The 16,289-nt window shown below is 43.2% G+C and overlaps 1 protein-coding gene across 2 annotated transcripts in view; it reads left to right on the top strand.

Annotated features, from left to right (window-relative positions):
• GPC6 (glypican 6) overlaps positions 1-16,289 on the top strand; it is a 787,401-nt gene that overhangs the window by 437,714 nt on the left and 333,398 nt on the right. The window lies entirely within an intron of this gene.

The raw sequence follows: 16,289 nt of genomic DNA, 5'->3' as shown, positions 1-16,289 counted from the left end.
ATGTAAATCATTCTGCGACATGCTGACTTTTTAGAACTACTGGAGTCACTGATTATCTGTAAGATGTTTTAACAGACTGCCAACAGGAACGGTGTTTTCAAACCGTGGTTTGATAAGGCCTACTTATTTCATTTCTTATGCAGATCTGAAGTAAAAAGAGCAATGGATTCCGCCCATCAAGTCTGCATGCAGTGTATTATTCAAAAAGATATCTGATTTGGGGAAAATGAATGATATTTGAACTGGTTGTCTTTTGAAGCAGTTGCTTTAAGGAGATTCATCATTGCCTAATCCAGAGGTACCAAGGATTTTTTTTTTAAATGCCTGGTAGTACACTTGGAAATCTAACAGGCTGTCATGGCCACATACAAAAATACCTATTTCGCATAATAAAAACCAGTTATGCTCAGAAACCCTATCCCTCAAAACAAAAACAAAAACAAACAAACAAACAAACAAAAATCCACAACCAAACAACAAGAACCTGACCCCCAGAGTAAACCTCCATTAAAAAAATATCAAATCCTTGTAATGGCCAAAGGGCCTTGGTGAATGCCAAGGGGAAAATACCCACAAGTTTCCCTCTGCAAGGAAAGACCTTTCTCTCCCTAGAGAATTAACTCTGCTCTTTTGGCTCTGTGATGCTCTCTCAAAGACCCTATGATTGTATGATCCATTTCTGTGAACTCCCTGTGAAATCTTATCAGTAACAAATGCAAAAGAAGTTCCCATGAACTCTTTGTGATGCTATTTCTGACATCACAGTTATAAATCACTTGGGTCCAACCTGTCGAACAGCATAGTCCTAACCATGTTTATTCAGAAGTATAAATTTAATGGCACATACTCCCTAGAAAGTGGGTTGAGACACACAAGCCCAAGAGACCTCCAACTTAAATTTCTCAGAAACCTCCTCAGATTGATCAGTTAGCAATGCCCCTCCTGCCCTGCTCCTCTGCTTCCTGAGAGTTTTTCCAAACTTCAAATGAAAACTTTTTGGGGGAACAGTTTGATTTGTCAGAGTATGGTCTTTCTTTTACTTAATGGGCTAAAACCCATAATTTGAAGCACTGGAGTAGTGTGGGTTGCCAGCACCCAACATGGAGGGAAACAGACAAAGTATGCATGAGTATTAAACTGCCTAACACCCAAAAGATGGCAACCACAGAGATGAAAAAAAGAGTCATTCCGTTGTTTGGAGAGGACACTTCCAGGTTCGCATGGAGAAGTTGCTTTCAGCAGAGCCCAGTGAGGGAAGTCTGTAGCTGTATTGAAGCAGCACTGGGTGTTGAATTTTTTTGTCCCTAACGATTTTGCACCCGGGGCAACTGCCCCTGTGCCCCCCAATGCTACCAAACAGATTTGAAGACGATTTTAATAGTAAGCTGTTTACACATCTGACACATACATGATTTGACTGGAATGCCTCCATTTACTGGAATGTGCATCCCAGTGTAAAACAGAAGAAGAGAAGAAGAGTTTGGATTTGATATCCTGCTTTATCACTACCTGAAGGAGTCTCAAAGCGGCTAACATTCTCCTTTCCCTTCCTCCCCCATAACAAACACTCTGTGAGTTGAGTGAGGCTGAGAGACTTCAAAGAAGTGTGAATAGCCCAAGGTCACCCAGCAGCTGCATGTGGAGGAGCGGGGAAGCGAACCCAGTTCACCAGATTACGAGTCTACCACTCTTAACCACTACACCACACTAGCGTTTTCATAACCCAAACAGTTTTGGGTTTTTCATAACCCTTACTCTGGATTGAATTACATTACTTCTCCAGCCATTTTCACAAGGAATAGCCTTTTGCATTTCCTGCATCTATAATTCAGATGTAAAACCTATAATGACTAGAATACCTACTTATTTGATAAATGATTCCTTTTCTCTTCTATTTGATTTTAGCTGGACATTTATAGAACTACTCAATAGTCTAGTCACCCTGAATCTAGGTGAGGAAGGCCAGAAAAGTGGCCATTTATAAATAGATTGGATAATATATTCTCCACATCTCTCTTCAAAATGTCATTTGTTGTAAGGTACTGGTATATGGTTAAGAATTACATATGTCAGTGGCTTTTAAATGGTTTTCCAGGAAAATTGTTTCCTGAAAACTTAACAGGAGTTCTCCAAGAATATCCGTCACGGTAGTCAACCTGCCTGAAAGAACTTCCTTTGCAGCATGCAATATTAGAAGACTTTGAGTGCAAACTAAGTTTGGTCAGCCATGGCACAAGATTTGCCCAAGCCCTGCACAAACAAAGAGTGTTTCTTAAGATGAATTCCAGAGCACTCTGTAGCATCCTGTGGTTTGGGATCAATATGGAAATTAAGACGATTGAACTCCATTGTTCTAACCATACAAGGCTGTGTGATTAGCCACTTCTCTGCTTTGGTATCAAGTCGACTTGCACATTGTTTGATGTGCATTTCAAATGGGCACTTAAGAGTTTGGGGAAGGAAGAGACAGGTAGAAGCATCGAGGAAATGTAGGACTGTACTCCTCAATATTTGGAGAAGTGGAAGATGCATAACAGCAAACCATCCAAGTGTCCCTCTTTTCATTGTTGTTGTTGTTTAGTTGTGTCCGACTCTTCGTGACCCCATAGACCAGAGCACGCCAGGCGCTCCTGTCTTCCACTGCCTCCTGCAGTTTGGTCAAACTCATTGTTAGCAGCTTTGAGAACACTGTCCAACCATTTCGTCCTCTGTTGTCCCCTTCTCATTGTGCCCTCCATCTTTCCCGACATCAGGGTCTTTTCCAAGGAGTCTTCTCTTCTCATGAGGTGGCCAAAGTATTGGAGCCTCAGCTTCATGATCTGTCTTTCCAGTGAGCACTCAGGGCTGATTTCCTTCAGAATGGATAGGTTTGATCTTCTTGCAGTCCATGGAACTCTCAAGAGTCTCCTCCAGCACCATAATTCAAAAGCATCAATTCTTTGGCGATCAGCCTTGTTTATGGTCCAGCTCTCACTTCCATACATCACTACTGGGAAAACCATAGCTTTAACTATACAGACCTCTTTTCATTGGGATGTCCCTAATTTCATCAGAGAAATGTTGGAGGGTATGGAATTATGTGACCCGCCGAGCCAAGGAGATAAATAACTATACAACCTTTAGAAGACATCTGAAGGCAGGCCAGTCTTATGGAAGTTTTTTTAAAAAAATGTTTAATGTTTTATTATGTTTTTATATATGTTGGAAGTTGCCCAGAGTACCTGGGGCAACCCAGTCAGATGAATGTGGTATTGATAATGATAATGATAATTGTTGCTCTGATTTGCACCCTCTTTGGATGATTTTGCCTCTCTAGGATGTGTCAAACTCTGGAAATGTCCGTTGGTTGCCTGGATGGAGTTATGCAATCCCCAAGCTAGGGAGATAAGTAACTATACAACCTTTAGAAGGCAATTGCATAGGGAAGATTTACATGCTTAATGCTTTTATATATGTTGGAGGGAAACCCAGACAGATGGGCGGGGTTATAAATAATAAAATTATTATTATGGAATAGGGCGTCCCTATTTTCATTGGAGAAATGTCTAGAGGGTATGTAACAGTGCAATAAGGAGCTCGTTTAAGCATTTGACTGAGGTACGTGAAAGAAAAATCAAGGCACGCTGTCATCTTGTCATACCTTCTAGAGATCTTAAAATAACCTTCAAGGAAGAAAACTTCCCTGTGCATCAAGTGGCGGGGAATGGACGCTATGAGGAGGTGTTTAGAAAGCTGCCGCTATCCCATCCGTCATGCGTGACATGTACTTCGCTAGGAGAGATAAGCACTTACAGGTCTTTCATCATCTCTCCTTCCACCTTCCCTCCTCTCTCCCCCCCCCCCACTCTTTTCTCATTCCTTTTTCAGAGTATGAGACAGAGAAGCTCAACCACAGGGTTAGCTGCTGTCAGAAACCTCCCTAGAAAACCTTCCTGCCTCAAGCTCTTAGGGGAGTCCTCGGGCCCAGTGTAATAAACTGCTAAAATCTCTGAACTCCCAGATTGAATGCATTATTACTGTGGTATACAATTCATTCCATCGAAGCTTTCAACCTGCTAATGTTAAAAGGGAATAGGCTGGCTGGAAGCTGCAACTCCCTCTCTTTTACACAGCAGCAGCGAGTGGAAAGTAGCAGCCAGCCAGCCCCTCGCTTTTTTGAGCTGCATTCTCAATGAATGCAGCAAAGTTGTCAAAATATTTATTAGCACTAATGCAATATTTACAGGGAGCTGGATTCCACCCCCACCGTCTTCCCTTTCATATTTCTGGTTGAGGGTAAAAAGAAAAGAACTCGGTGGAAAAGACTGATGTGTCTAGAAGAATAATTTGGAGATATTTACATACAGGAGGAAGATGACGATGACAATGACGATGATGAAGATAGGAGGGTTTTTTGGAGGCCTTGATTGATTCCAGGTCTTCTCCATGGGTCCTATTGTCAACCTTTTCAACTGCATATTACTTCATAATCCATATTTTGTATCTCTCCATATTGTCCATGATATTTGCTACATTGAAAGTGTTATTAAGGTAAAGGTAAAGGGACCCCTGACCATTTGGTCCAGTCGTGACCGACTCTGGGCTTGTGGTGCTCATCTCGCTTTATTGGCCGAGGGAGCCGGTGTACAGCTTCCGGGTCATGTGGCCAGCATGACTAACCCGCTTCTGGCGAACCGGAGCAGCGCATAGAAATGCCGTTTACCTTCCCGCCGGAGCGGTACCTATTTATCTACTTGCACTTTGACATGCTTTCAAACTGCTAGGTGGGCAGGAGCTGGGACCAAACAACGGGAGCTCACCCCGTCTGGGGATTCGAACCGCTGACCTTCTGATCAGCAAGTCCTAGGCTCTGTGGTTTAACCCACAGTGCCACCTGCTTCCCATTGCAAGTGTTATTAGATTCCTGCTAATGTTTTCATCGTCTTACAGTGGTCTCCTTGATAAATTATAAACTTTCGACATTGTTTAGTGAGGTTTTGGTCTTCTTGGTTCCTGAGCCTTGACTATTTTAAACAAATTTGCAATCTGCAAAGAGGAAATATAAATGCATATGCCCATACTTTTTCTCCACTGTTCAAAGAGGCTATGCATTGGTTACTGCTGACATGTAGTGAAATGGTGGGCAAGCCTGGCGCAGCATATGTCCGTAGGAACACGCTATATAGGTGTGATTCAAGCATTTATGCATACAAGTGTATGTGTGATTCACACAATTTCCACTTTCCTGAATAACACATTAAACGGTGCCTGCAGATGTAGGCAAACCACAGTGGTGACAAATGCATACTTTGATTTCTTCAAAACTAGATACAGTGGTACCTCGGGTTACGAACTTAATTCGTTCCGGAGGTCCGTTTTTAACCCGAAACCATTCTTAACCTGTGGCGCGCTTTTGCTAATGGGGCCTGTTGCTGCTGCCCCACCACCAGCACGCGATTTCAGTTCTCATCCTGGGGCAAAGTTCGCAGCCCAGAGCAACTACTTCCGGGTTAGCAGAGTTTGTAACCCGAAGCATTTTGAACCCAAAGCGATTGTAACCCAAGGTACCACTGTATGTGCAGTTTTATTTACCACTGAATGTAGGTAAGGGATTCCATGTCTGCATATAGGCCTATTGTTCTGTCACAGTTGGTGGTCAGTAAATCCCATCCCGGTGAGATGGGACTCCTGGATTGCTTGTATCCTGCACTCCTGCTAGCATCTCCTCTATTAGGACTACTAACACTGGCAGGGGAGGCTCTTCTTCTTCTTCTTCTTCTTCTTCTTTTTCTTCTTCTTCTTCTTCTTCTTCTTCTTCTTCTTCTTCTTCTTCTTCTTCTTCTTCTTCTTCTTCTTCCTCTCCCGCCCATCTGCTGGGTTTCCCCAGCCACTCTGGACTGCTCCCAACCAAATATTATTATTAATAATAATAAAGTGAGAAAGCATCAAATATTAAAAACTTCCCTAAACAGGGCTGGCTTCAGATGTCTTCTAAAATTCAGATAGTTGTTTATTTCCTTGACATGTGACGGGAGGGCGTTCCACAGGGCGGGCGCCACTACCAAGAAGGCCCTCTGCTTGGTTTCCTATAACCTCACTACTCATAGTGAGGGAACTGCCTGAAGACCCTCGGAGCTGGACCTCATGTGATCAAACCTATGACTTTGATGGACAGTATCTATACATTACCAGTGTGTTTTGGATCCAGCCATAGAGGAGCAGCTTTAGACTGGCTAGGTAAAGGTAAAGGGACCCCTGACCATTAGGTCCAGTCGTGGCCGACTCTGGGGTTGCGGCGCTCATCTCGCTTTATTGGGTGAGTGAGCCGGCGTACAGCTTCTGGGTCATGTGGCCACTTCTGGCGAACTTCCGGGTCATGACTAAGCCGCTTCTGGCAAACCAGAGCAGTGCACGGAAACGCCGTTTACCTTCCCGCCAGAGTGGTACCTATTTATCTACTTGCACTTTGATGTGCTTTCGAACTGCTAGGTTGACAGGAGCAGGGACCGAGCAACGGGAGCTCACCCTGTCACGGGGATTCAAACCACTGACCTTCTGATCAGCAAGTCCTAGGCTCTGTGGTTTAACCCACAGCGCCACCCACCTCCCAGACTGGCTACCAAGCGGCAAAGATGATTAATGGACCTGAGTAAGAGATTAGGAAGGGATGAAACAGTGAGTGCCCACTTACACAAAAGTTATACAAAACCCTCAGCCAGTTTGGTTAGTTGTCAGTCCATCCCAGAAACACTTCACACTCTACATGGCAGTCACATTTGCTGCGGTTACACAATGTATTGCACACTAAATACTTAACAAGTACGTATAAGATTGAGACACATGTGCATTACTACTTTGGTACTACACTGAACAGATATAATCCCTGATTGGCTTACTCTCTTCAGTATGAGTTCTACAATGGTGGAACAGTAAAGGTAAAGGACCCCTGGATGGTTAAGTCCAGTCAAAGGCAACTGTGGGGTGCAGCACTCATCTTGCTTTTCAGGCAAAGGGAGCCAGTGTTTGTCCACAAACAGCTTTCCATGTCATGTGTCCAGCAGGACTAAACTGCTTCTGATGCAACAAGACACTGTGATGGAAGCCAGAGTGCATGGAAACACCATTTACATTCCCTCCACAGCAGTACCTATTTATCTACTAGCACTGGTGTGCTTTCGAACTGCTAGGGTGGCAGGAGCTGGGACCGAGCAGCGGGAGCTCACCCCATGGCGGGGATTTGAACCGCCGACCTTCTGATTGGCAAGCCCAAGAGGTTCAGTGGTTTAGACCACAGCACCACCCACGTCTCATGGTGGAACAGTAGGGAATAAAGAAATTGTATCCCACATTGTTAAACATTGAAGCCTGCCCTTTATATGTGTTTTATTACTGGGACAGGTGTGTGTGTAACTAACCCATATAGCCAAAGCAATACCAATTCCTGCATTAAGCAGCTGTCAAAAGCTCTAATCTTGGTGGCAATCCATGGTGTGTTCATTGGTTTCGGGCAGATTAGAGTCACAACAGTTTGCACACAGGTGTGTTCATAGAGAATGAAAAAGAAAGAAAAGCTATGAAACGATATTGACAGGCACTATTTGCTTTTATTTGAAAAATTGTATTATTTATCTGAAAAGCTGTTTATTCCTGTGTGTGCCAGTGTGCGGTGTCAGTCAGCAATTGAACAATAGCGTTATTGTGGCAATGCAAAGCTTGTGTTAAAAGGAGATGTTGTCAGAGGAGGAGGCAGAGCTCAGTACCGTAAACTGATCTTGGAGGAATGTTTTGAACATTGTTCTTCTGTCATTCCATCTGCAGAGGCTCAGTTGTACAAGGACGATCCCTTAGGCAGTATCAATACAGTATCGAGGTTTACGAGCCAAGATGCACATCACAAAGAATTTTAATAAAGCTTGACAGATATATTGCATTAATAATGCTGATGTTAGGAAGGTAGGACCTGCAGAGTCAGGTGTGTGTATGCTCAGCAGCGGTTAAAATCTGACAAGAAAAAAAGCACCAGTTTATAGAGCAGATGTTATTGGTTCAGGGGAAATCCATTTGTAAATGCTATCCTTTTTGCGATTGGTCAGAAGAACTACATGTTGTGATACAGCATTACATATAAGGGAGGGGATTGGGGCTGACTCAGTAATGGACAACTGGGGCTGGGGCAAAGACTGGATAGCTCAGTTGGTTAGAGTGAGCAAGAGGATAGTGCTGCTAATGCTGAGGTTGCAGGTTCGATCCTTAAATGGGACACCTGTATAGTAGAGAGCCAGTGTGGTGTAGTGGTTAAGAGCGGTAGTCTCGTAAACTGGTGAACCAGGTTCGCGTCTCCGCTCCTCCACATGCAGCTGCTGGGTGACCTTGGGCCAGTCACACTTCTCTGAAGTCTCTCAACCCAACTCACCTCACAGAGTGTTTGTTGTGGGGGAGGAAGGGAAAGGAGAATGTTAGCCGCTTTGAGACTCCTTTGGGTAGTGATAAAGCGGGATATCAAATCAAAACTCTTCTTCTTCTTCTTCTTCTTCTTCTTCTTCTTCTTCTTCTTCTTCTTCTTCCTGTATTGCAAGGAGTTGTACTGGATGATTCCCAGGGTCCCTTCCAACTCTACAATTCTATGATTCTGTGAACCAGGAGCTTTCCAATTCACTACAACATCACTCTAGATTATGCTAAATCAGAAATGTCAACATTGCAGCCTATGCTGGCTTTCCACTGGTGGAGACGGCAACGAAACCATCAAATGTTACTAATGTTCATTTATTCCTCCCAAGTCCCAGAATGGGAAACAATGCAGTGGAAATAATAACAACAACAACAACAACAACAACAACAACAATAATAATAATAATAAATTTATTTATACCCTGCCCTCTCTGGCCAGAGCCGGGCTCAGGGCAGCTAGCACCAGTAAAATTACAATAAAAACATAATGGGGGGGGGGACCAATTTAAAATACAGGTTAAAATACAGTTTAAAATGCAGCCTCATTTTAATAGTAGCCCATAGATCAAAAACATAAGGGGAGGGAAACATAAGGGTCAGACTGAGTCCAAACCAAAGGCCAGGCGGAACAGCTCTGTCTTGCAGGCCCTGCAGAAAGATGTCAAGTCCTGCAGGGCCCTAGTCTCTTGTGACAGAGTGTTCCACCAAGTCGGGGCCAGTACTGAAAAGGCCCTGGCCCTAGTTGAGACCAATCTAACCACCTTGCAACTTGGGACCTCCTTACGGTCCTCTGCGGGGCATACCAGGAGAGGCGGTCCCGTAGGTACGTGGGTCCTAGGGCTAGATATTTGCTGTTGTTGTTTTTGGTTCACAAACAATAGGTACTTGATGATGCCCCAAGTTGCGCTGTGTTTCCTTTGCAATGAAATGAATGGATTTTGCATTGAAATGAATGGTGCAGAATAACCCAGTGATAACTTAATTATTTGCGGAATGAATTACAATGAATTTGGTCATAGTGGTGACAGAGGCAAAAAAACGTAGTCTCTTGTCAGAAGCCAAACTGCAGTGGCACAGAAAAAACACTGCGTGAAAAGAACACAAGTTGGTACAAAAATCAATGCATTCTTACATCCGTAGTCTAGGATGAAGCATGGATCTGCTGTAAAAAAAATGTCTCTTCCTTCCTTATTACTCATTGCCCTCCACCATTCTTTAAATAGTCCCGCCCCAACTTCCAAGTTTATCTGCTGTACTCCTTCCATCCACTCCTCAGAAAATCTCAGTTATGAGATACCTTCCAAATCAGTTTAGAACTACTATGTCAACAATGCATATTTGTTGTTGTGTGATAAGTCCTTTCTTCCTCAGAGACATGATAGTGATGAGTTTGTGGTGCTAATTCCAACCATCTTTAAAATGCAAATGCTGCTTTGATATTCAAACAACCCTGCTTCTTCACTTTCTAGCATTTGGTATTACCATTTTTTAACCAAGACTTATGAAGCTTTGTCCTTAATAAGGCCAAGTTGCCAGAGCATTTTACTTGCCTCTTACGGACACTGAGCTTGGCTCCATTCCCCTAAGTACCGAAATCCAATGAAATACATAATAAAAATAGAAATAGACTGCAGTCTTTGGCTTTTATTAAGAAATATTTCCAAATGGAACCATTTTGTCAGATCTTTCTTAAAGGGAAAAAAATAGTTCACAACATAATAGAAAGCTATTAAAGTGGAATATTAGCCGCACATGTCTTTGGAACCTATAAAATGCTTACCAAATAATCCATAACCAGTCAGCTATAAGTACAATATTTAAAATATTAGTGTCAGGGGGAACATCCACAAAGGAGTCAGTAAAAGGCAAGGATGGGGGATAAGAAAACTGAGAAAACTGATTGGTACAGATCTTTTTATATTATTATATAAGAAGCAGGTGTATTTTTAAGTGCAATGTAGCAGGCGTGACTCAGGCTTCATTTATTTCAGTGGAGCTTGTATGGAAGCATACTGGAATCTTCTGCAACAGTTTGCACCTGGGTAGAAATAAACATAGGATTACAATGGAAGATAGGAAAACTGAGCTGCTGCCGTGTGGGGAGAATGGCAAGTATCTTAGCACTCAGATAGATTTCTCACTAAGGTGTTTAACATGTGTGACCTGTACCACTGCCGTGGGATTCACATAGATACCGTATTTTTTGCGCTATAAAACTCACTTTTTTCCCTCCCAAAAAGTAAGGGGAAATGTGTGTGCGTCTTATGGAGCGAATACAGGCTGTGCAGCTATCCCAGAAGCCAGAACAGCAAGAGGGATTGCTGCTTTCACTGCGCAGCGATCCCTCTTGCTGTTCTGGCTTCTGAGATTCAGAATATTATTTTTTCTTGTTTTTCTCCTCCAAAAACTAGGTGCGTCTTGTGATCTGGTGAGTCTTATAGAGTGAAAAATGAGGTAAATGCTCCTCTCTCTCACACACACACAGACACACACGCACACAGAGAGAGAGAGAGAGAGAGAGAGAGAGAGAGAGAGAGAGAGAATGATATCATGGAAAGGGGTAGGGTAGAATTTGCTCTGACATGTTGAGCTAATAATAATAATAATAATAATAATAACAATAAATTATTATTTATAAGCCACCCATTTGACCTCAGTTGCCCAAGCATTCTCATTGCCCAAGCCATTCTGACTGGCTTCCAACAATTTATAAAACCACAGTAAAACATCAAACTTTAAAAACTACCCTGTACAGAGCTGCCTTCAGATGTCTTCTAAAAGTCTGATAGTTGTTTATTTCCTTGACATCTGATGGGAGGGCGTTCCACAGGGTGAGCGTGACTGCTGAGAAGGCCCTTTGTCTGGTTCTCTGTAATTTCACTTCTCACCATGAGGGAACCGCCAGAAGGCCCTCAGAGCTGGACCTCAATGTCTGGGCTGAATGATCGGAGTGGAGGCAGTCCTTCAGGTATACTGAGCTGAGGCCATTGAGGGCTTTAAAGGTCAGCACCAGTACTTTGAATTGTGCTCGGAAACATACTGAGAGTCAATGTAGATATTTTAGGACCGGTGTTACCTGGTGGTTGCTCTAAGTCACCGGTCTGCCAGCCACATTCTGGATTAGTTGTAGTTTCTGAGTCACCTTCAAAGGTAGCCCCACATAGAGTGCATTGCAGTAGTCCTAGCAGGATGTAACCAGAGCATGTACCATTCCGGTGAGACATTGTGCAGGCAGTGTACCAAATGGAGCTGGTGGACAGCTGCCCTGGACACAGAATTGACCTGTGCCTCCATGGACAACTGTGAGTCCAAAATGACGCCCAGGCTGTGTACCTGGGGCACAGTTGCCCCATTCAGGACCAGGGAATCCCCCACACCTGCCCACCCCATCTCCCAGAAACAGTACTTTCCCTGTTCTGTCAGGAGTCAACCTGAATCCATTGACTACCAACTTGTTCAGACATTCCTCTCTCTGTTTTAGCTGAGATTAAATGAGACTTTCATCTGCATATGCAGCCCTTTCATTCAAACTGTGATTAAATCAGGAAATCTCTAATGAACGATTGTTTTTGGTTTCATCCAAATTGAGGAAGACTGAGTCATGATGCACAGAACAAGCCAGGATCGTAAACCATGCTTGAAGCTGGCTTAAGTTCCTGACTTGCTCTGAATGCGGTAACCCTGATTTCTTGGTTCAGATTAAGCAGAAAACTCTAATTGATTGGAGACTCCTTTGTGTTATCGTAGCTCATGTGAACAGAGAAGTGGCATGAACAAGTAAAATGATGGTTCATATCTTGGCATGTTAAGCTGAGATATAATGTCCAAAGTGGGTCATAATTTTACATGTGGGGGATTTTCACGTTTGGTGTGTTATGAAAGAGCATCCTATGATTACCACCTCATATATTCTGAAGTGGTACAGCCTCCTCAGTAAGAATTTGACCAAAGTTTGCAGGAAGACATAAATAGAACATGCACGACTTCAGTATCTCAGCCAGGTGCTACAAGTTACTGATAACTAAGAAAGAGTCCAGTGTTTTGTTGTGAGTTGCAAATCCCAATATTTATTTCTGCTTGTATGAAATTGCTCTTTGAAGGAAAATTCCGCAGCTGTTGTCTATCATATGGGAATAGAAGGACCTGATGACTATACATATATTTTGCCAACATTTAAAATTATTGGCTTAAGGGATTTCCCAAGCCGAGAGTCTACATCCCAATGAAACCAATTGCTTTATGATTGCTGTCAAAGGTATAGTGACATTTGGAGAGGCTTCTGGCATGAAGGAAGGATGCAAATTTGGGATCGGTTGTTTGAGCTGGCGGTCACAGCTCCGTGGGACAAAAATAAATCAGCAATTCTCAGTTCACCATCTTTCTGTACTGTGTGCTTAGTGGATCAGAAATGGGCATTGGCAGGTAGGAGCCAGAGGATAGCCAAAAGCAGCTCACATCAATATTCATATGTCAGGAGTCGCAGCTACAGGATGTGAAAACAGGCTGTATTTCTGGAACAAATAAAGCGGAACCATTTAGCTTCCTTTTCAGCAGGAAATGATTTAAAGCAAATATACCTCATTTAAAAACTGGACAGTGGTGAGGTGGGGTAAGGGGCCGTGTGACACCTTGCCAGGGATCTGAACAAAAAATAATTGACCATTACTGTCAGCTACTGAGAGGTGTGTAGTGGGGTTTTTCCCCCCTAGCATATTTAAGAAGTTCTCGTCTTATTAGCAAGGTAAATTTGCCTTTGACTTGTTAATCATATATATATCTTTAGGGAGGCCTCACAGCCAATATGGTACTTTTCATTTGTTTTTCATAAACCCATGATGGATTGCTGGCTGTCCCACTTTGATATAGAACCCAAAATGAAACTGGCGAAGGAGTTACAGCCTCAGTAAATAGCACCAGCCGCTGTCGGAGACACTCCTGGCATTCTAATAAGTCTCATCTCCAAGCATGTGGTTTTCTTAATGAGAGAGCTGACTTTGGGACTCTTTCATGAATTATATTGTGGTCAAGTTAGAAAGTAGAATATGATTTCTTAGTCTTTCCTGCCCCTTTCATTACACACATAAACACACAGAGAGAGAGAGAGAGAGAGAGAGAGAGAGAGAGAGAGAGAGAGAGAGCGCTAGTGTTCTATTCCATCCCTGGAAGCTGTAACTGCAAAATACAAGACACAAAATTGACTAAATAATGGATCAGAAGTACTGTTTCACTGTTTGGTGCTCTGTCTCTAAGATGTGGGCTACTAACAGACAATAGACTGCTGAAGATGCTAATGACAGAACCATTGTTTCTGGTCCTTTCAAAAGCTGGAAAACCTTGTTTGACTAGAAAGGAAAAAGTGTGGACATATTGGTAACAACGGGTTGAATGAATTTTCATTTAAGTCTCTTCTAACATTTTTTTATATTTTGAGTCAGAAACTAGTTTGAATGTTCCTGAACATTTTGCCCCATGGATGAATATTCTGTATATTTCAAGAGCTGTTCAGCAGCAGTGTTCCTCCTAACTGCTGCATCGGCCACCTTGGAATAACCATATGAGCAGTCCCATCTTACTGGATATCACACAGAGGAAAATATGATACTCAAATGCCCCATATTTGGCTACATTGTTTACTTTACCATTCAACAAGATGTATAAACTGCTTGATAAACCTTAAAGGATGATGTCACTAGGCTCAAGTGAGAACTGTTAAGAAGAAACAGAGAGATGATGTAAGTTGGGAAATGTAAATGGACAAACAAGTACTGGCATGGGAATTTGTCAAAAAGAGAGGTCATTTTTGACACTGGTAAAAACGACAAAAAACTGTGAGCACTTGCAACTCAGCCGCACTTTCATCTCTCTCAGAAGCTGTTGTCAGTTTCTAGCCTCATGGCTGTTCTTACATGATAAAGCTACTGGATAGAGTTGCCACAGCTGTGGCAGCATGTTGAACTGACATTTTTGGTGAATGCTTCAGCATGACTCTTTCTTGAATGGTCCCAACATATTTCCATTCCAATGCTATACCTGTCTACTCAGAACTAAGAACCACTGATGAGGAGGAGTGTTGTTGTTAATTTATTAATCACTTTCTATACAATTGTTTCAAGGTGGTTGTACAGCAAAAGCAGCAAAAACGAATTTACATTTAAAACAAAACTAAAACCATACAAAATAGGCATCCAGTTGGGAACTCAATGGTGCTTACTCGCATGTAAGTGAGTGTAGGATTCAGCCTTTGACTCCATCAGATAGCATACTTGTGAGATTAGGCCTTTTTCACTCAGCCTCTTCATATTTATTTACATTGAACTCGTCAAATCTGGAGACATCCCTTTCACAGCCTGCAAATCTGCTCATGGTCCACTCTGGAAAATTTCAAAAAAGGTATCTGTCCCAAAACAGACCTTCAAGGAACCCCACTGTGGGCCCTTGTTTGATCCCGAAAGATCAAGTTCAAAGGCCACCAACATGGTGCCCTCCAGATGATCTTGAACTGCAACTTTCATCAGGGCCGTCTTACCCATAGGCACTAGGGGTGCGAGGCACCCGGGCCCCAGGCTTTCAGGGGCACCAGGCCGAGAGTCTGAGGCCTGAGAGTTGAGTCCAGGGAAGAGCCCGCCCATCGGTCAGAGCACCATGGCAGGCTCTTCTGCTGCGGGTGGCTCTGCGCTGCAAGTTTGGGGATGATCGAGTCAGCAAGACGCTGAGGTGGTCGGCCGGCTCCACCCTCCTGTGTGCCTGGGACTGGGCAACCGGGGGGGCGGGACACGCTGGGCGAATCTTTGCACCCTGGCGCCGCATATGCTTAAGATAGCCCTGACTTTGATCATCCCTGATCATTGGGCATATTGGCAGGGGCAACACCATGTCTGCTTTCCTGATCTAGTTGGTCATTAACCCAGTTCAAGTAGCATGCTAAACTAGGTATCTTCAACCTTTTCAGACACAAGGCCCACTTTTAACCCCAGCATGCATTTGGTGACCAATTCCTAAATCGTTTGCCATATGTTTGCATGATGATAGTGCTCCCATTGTGACCCACCTTGGAGCAGGTCATAAACTACTAGTGTGTCCCGACCACCAGTTGAATACCAATATGCTAAACAATCATTTAGCATGACCAGAACAAGCCACAGAGAACCTCAGGTTTATGCCTCCGCTCCTTCCACTCTGGTATGGTCATGATCTTACTTCTAGTTTATATTTGCTGCAGCTTGCCTGTAGCTGAATCCCCAAAATGCTGGCTAATCCCAAATATGGTGTTCTGGTAATTGGCTAACTTCAAATTATGCATCATGATATCGGCTAGTTCAAACAAACCACAGGTAAGCTTACCTATCCTTCAGTTTTTAGATGATTTGCTAAACTGTAGTTGGTGGAAATTGAAAGCAACTCCTTCCTGCTAAGCTATGATTTAGTATTGTGAAGTCCAAATGGGGCTCTTAAGTGCTCATCTACACTTCGGTTTCTCCCACTGCATTCTGGGACATGCAGAAAACCTCTCGGACCTCTGCTTTCTATGTGTGGGACAAGCAAAGTGTGGACAAACTCTCAGTTTCCAGCTTACCCCCCAGGACAGCAGGGAACTGTTACAAACAAAACCTATTCTCACCCTTTGTCTAGTGTGTTCTTAAATGTCTCAATCCATTGGGTTTGCATCGCTTCCTTGAGAGACTATTCCACAGCATAATAGATCTCAGTGCAATGTAATTTTGTGTCAGAATATATCTTTAGAGGTAGAGATGTATTAGCAGGTTAAAAGATTTATTTCTCCTTTGTTTCCACAACACAGAGGGAAAGGCCATTCCTTCTTCCTCCTCTGCATCTGTCACGGGAATTTCGGTTCATATTTC

This window comes from Podarcis melisellensis (assembly GCF_964234715.1).
Source record: "Podarcis melisellensis genome assembly, chromosome: 4".
Lineage (NCBI taxonomy): Eukaryota > Metazoa > Chordata > Lepidosauria > Squamata > Lacertidae > Podarcis > Podarcis melisellensis.
The sequence above is the reverse complement of the archived record's forward strand: the minus strand, read 5'-3'. Positions and strand labels throughout refer to the sequence as shown.